Genomic DNA, 4,827 nt, shown 5'->3' on the forward strand with positions numbered 1-4,827 from the left:
CTCTCTTTCCCCACATTCCTTACGTGGATCCCCTTAAATCCTATGTAGTTAACCCCTCATTGCCTGGCAGGTGTGAGTTAGATGGCGCCGCATGGCTGGCTTTGCTGTCGTCTGAGTGGCGCTCTCAGTGGCACGCTGAAGGTTCCATCCTCCAGGGTGGTGGGAAGCGTGTGGTCAGGGCGGCTCCCTCGGACATCTGTCCAGTGTCTCTGAGGCAGCCCTTTACCTCGGGGCTTTCGTGTTGGTTTGAAGCCCTGGGGTTTCTCCAATTTCATATTTTATGAAATCCTCAAATAAAAGGTTGGGTGTGAAAGTCAATTTAATATAACATCAAGCTTAAGAGCATGAAAGTTTGGAATTAGAAAGACTGGCATTCAAGTCCTGATGTGGCCACTCACTGGCTGCGTGTTCTCTGATGTTATCAAGCTTCCCAAGGGCTCAGCGCCCTCGTCTGTAAAATGCAGAGAGGGTCTGGCAGTTAAAGGCACAAGCGATAGGATCAGATACTCAGACTGATTCCCTGGTCCACACTCAACAGCTCCTATGACCACGGGAAGGTTACGTAATGTCTCTAAATTCTTTCTTTCTCTGTAAAATAGGGTAACGGCAGTGCCTCCCTCCAAGGCTTGATCTGAGAACTAAATGAAATAGCTGCATAAGTTGCCAATGTTGTTATCATAGAATTTTTTTGAGGATTAAATTCACGTACGTGAGTGCTTCAGCATAGGGCCTGCCCTGCTACGGCACGCCCTTAATACACGGTGGCCGTTGACTCTGTGTGGGGTACTGGCTGTTTGTGAATGATCTGTGCTTCCTTCCTTTTGTGTGGGTGGCTGCGTCCCTGTGTATGCACATATATTTTAAGCAAATTGCCTTGTATCTGGTGAGAGACTTGCTGTTGCTGTTATTTTCTCCAGAGAATTCTAAGAGATTACAAAGACCTGAGGAGACTTTTTGAAAAAATGTGCATAAACTGATTGGATTCAACAATCTAACTTCCTCTGGGGCTACTGAAATGGTGAGCTTTGTCCTTAATTGCAAGATTCTATTTGCGGAGCTCTAAAGGTAGAGCTGAAAATGTATTCTAATAATTTAGGTGAAGAAAGCAACAGACAGTTCTTTTTTAAAAAGCTTGAATTCTTTGTCCCTAGTTTCCCAGAGATTTGCTGAATTCCTCACTTCACGTCGTGGTGCAGACGGAAACGTTTGACTGTGTCCTGATGTTAGGGGCGGCCCGCAGAGCCTGTGGACATGATTTTGAAGCTTAACCTTTCATTGGCTTCTGCATCTGGAGTGTTTCTCTTTTTACAACCTGGATTTCATATCTTCGTCATGAGTGCTACCATTTGGCTTTTTAGTTCCTTCTGAATTCTTGGACACAGCCCTTCTGTCCTCATGATTTGTCACTGTGTGTTTCTCTAGAGACTGCCCCACCTCTTCCCTGGAGGCTTCCAGCTCTGTCATGGCCCTCCAGTGACTTCCTGTTGACAGTGTCCTTGGGATGGAATCACTCCATCAACTCCTCTAAAGGACAGGTGGGTTTGAAGAACTAATTTAATGTCTCAGTAACCGCATCACTCCTTCGGTGGGCCTCAGGCTCGTGGCTTCTCTGACTTCCAGACACCCCTGCCCTGGCAGGGCGCTGCTTCTTAGCTGTTTGTTGGTGCCCTTTGAGCTCCCAGTGTGGGCCTCTGCGGCCTGCAGCTCAGTTCAATAACTGTACATCTTCTGTGAGATTGGCCTTTGTAATTCTTCAAAATGACTTCTCTGGGACTCCTCAGAGGCCTCCTCGTCTGACAATGCCCCATGATTCAGCCTTCAGTCTCTTCTGTAATTCCTCTCTCCCTAGTAGCACATACACATTTCACATTTTTGACAAAGTCTTGGTTTTCTGGGGATTTAACTATTTTTGAAGGGGATTTAACTGTTACTTTCAAATTTTCCCTTTATTTAATTGTTCATTGTCTATTCCCTTAATTTCCAAGTTCTACATAGGAGAATTCTTCCACTAAAATTCTACAAATTTTGCAAAATAAGCCCAATGTTAGACTTCTATCCCAAATCTCTCTTAATAGTAAACTGTCTGTGAGCTTTAGGAAACATTGTGTTGTGGGGAAAAGTTGTTGCATTCATCAAAATGTTAATAACTTTAGTTTTGCTCATGAATTATTTGGCAGTTTAATAACTTCTTGAAATCAATTCCTTTTAGTTTCAAAACCCCATGGTTCTTCTGCTAATCTGTAGCAACACTTGGCTACCCAAACGACTGGAGGCATAAACCGACCTGGAGACTTGGGAATCGGGACAATGAGGAGTCTGCCCTGTTGCCTTTGGAAATCCTCTTCTGAACTTCTGCATGAGAGAGCAGCGATATTTCATTTCTGGGGGGAACTGAGGTGGGATCTGGGGACCTAACGTAAAAGCCAAGGTGCCTCGAACAACGTATGAGGGGGGCACAGGGCTCCACTGTTCAAAAGAATGCTTATTTTTTCCACGCAGAGAAAAAGTATTTATTGAGCACCTACTGTGTACCCAGCATTGTGCTTGGTGATACAGAGGCATAATCAAATTTAAGACCTGGCTTCTGCTAGCTTCAGAGCAGTATGTTGGAAAGAGAACAGGTTTTGGGAATGGCATAGGTATCAATTAGAAAATGATGCACATCTGCGCAACCACCATCGCGGTAACGGAGTGCAGTTGGAGTTTAGAAGAGTGAGAGAGGAAGGTTGGAATTGTTGGGGAAGTCTTCCTGGGGGAAGTGAGATTTGAGTGGGTGTCTGAGGATGGAGGTTGTAGATGATGATGTCTAAAAGCGTTACCTTTATACACAGGACACCTGGGTGTGACTCACATGCCTCATCCCAGAGACTGTGTCACACTGGGGAAGTCATCTCGTCCTTCTGAGCTTCAGTTTCCTAATCTGTAAAATAGGGAAAATGCATCACAGGGTTGTGAAGATTAAATATGATACCATGGTAATTGACTGAGGTGCCCAGCTATTTCAATGTGAGAAAAGAAAGGTTTTTTGACCAATGGTGCTGGAGCCACTGGATATCCACGTGGGTGGAAAAATGGGCCTCGGCCCCTACACCAGTCCACATACAAAAGTTAATTTGAGGTAGATTACAGATATAATATATAAAACCAGAGCCATGACTCTTCTAAAAGAAAGCAGAGGAGAATATCTTAGTCATCTTGGGGTAGACAAAGATTTCTTTGTCAGGACATGGAAAGCACTAACCATAAAAGATAAAATCGATAAATTGGACTACTTCAGAATTAAAAACCTCTGCTCATCAAAAGATACTGTTAAGAAAATAAAAAGGCAAGACACAGATTGGGAGAAAATATTTGTAATACATATAGCAGAAAAGGACTTACATCCAGAAAATACCAAGAACTCTTACAACTCAACAAGAAGACAAACTCACTGAAAACATGGACAAAAGATTTGAACAGAAAACTCACGAAAGAAGATATATGAGTGGACAATAAATATACGAAAAGATATTCGATGTCTTTATTTATCAGGAAAAGGCAAATTAACACCAGAATGAGATAGCAGTAGATATCCATTAAAATGACTAAAATGAAAACAACTGATAATACCAAGCTGTAGAACAACAGGAACCCTTATACACTGCTGACAGGAATTTAAATGGTACAACCACTCTGGGGAACTCTTAGCCAATTTCTTACAAAGTTAAACATACATCTACCCCGCGAGTCAGCAATTAAATTTATAGATATTTATCCAAGAGATATGGAAACCTATGTCCACAAAAAGGCTTGCACAAGAACGTTGACAGCAGTCTCATTCATAAGAGCCAGAAACTAGAAACGACCTACGTGTCCAACAATAGGTGGAAAGATAGGCAAACTATGGTATATACACAGAACTGAACGTTACTTGGCAATAAAAAGAACAAATTACTGATACATAACAACATTGGTGAAACTCATTATGCTGAGTAAAAGAAATCAGACACAAGAGAACACACAGCATGACTTCATTTATGCTAAATTCTAGAAACGAGATGAATCTATGGTGATAGAAATCAAACAATGGTTGTCTTCGTGGGAGGGAACGGACTAGAAAGTGGCACGAAGGAATGTTGTGGATGATGCACAAGAGCTATATCTTCACTAGACTGGTGGTTACACAAGTGTACATGCTTATCAAATGCATTGATCTGAATACTGAGGACCTGTGCATTTTACAGTATGTAAATTATTCCTAAATAAATAGGACAGCCTGTTCAAGTGCGCAGCACACGGTAACTTCTCTGGAATGGTGTCTATGGGTATTACAGGCATGGACAACAATACCAGGGGTTTTAGTCTTGATCTCCTGCCCTAGTAAGTCAGCGGCTCTGCCAGCCATCTCCTCCGCCGAGCAGAGTCCTGTGGGACTCACGTGGAACTCTGGGCAGATGTTGCGATGTTCTTGTTTTCACTCACAGTGATGCACCTGAATTCTTAACTCACACATATTCTCTTTCTCCGCTCACCCCCTTCTCTCTCTCTCTAACAGACATACAATTGTGGACATTCCTTCCTTCCTCCCTCCCTCCATTCCTCCTTCCCTCACTTCTTTCCTTCCATCCTATTAACTACCATCTTTATCCCACCTCATTCCAAAGCCAATATAATGTGGCTCATAAAAATACATGTCAGTCACTGGATAAAATGGTGTAGGGAATAAATACAAACCAAAAGCCCCAAGGAAATAGACACGACTTGGTCCTGAACCCTTGCTAGAGGCAGACCACAGATTTGGCTCTGAGCTTCCTAGCCACAGCAGCAGAAAGGGAAACATGATTAGTT

The 4,827-nt window shown here is 42.9% G+C and overlaps 1 long non-coding RNA gene across 1 annotated transcript; it reads left to right on the top strand.

The window, feature by feature from the left end:
• Positions 1-851: 851 nt before the first annotated feature.
• Positions 852-4,274, top strand: LOC111768437 (uncharacterized). Its single transcript, XR_002800812.2, has 3 exons — positions 852-1,018; positions 1,423-1,535; positions 2,210-4,274. It is a non-coding gene; the product is annotated as an uncharacterized lncRNA (long non-coding RNA).
• Positions 4,275-4,827: the final 553 nt, after the last annotated feature.

Source organism: Equus caballus, chromosome 16 (genome assembly GCF_041296265.1).
Source record: "Equus caballus isolate H_3958 breed thoroughbred chromosome 16, TB-T2T, whole genome shotgun sequence".
Lineage (NCBI taxonomy): Eukaryota > Metazoa > Chordata > Mammalia > Perissodactyla > Equidae > Equus > Equus caballus.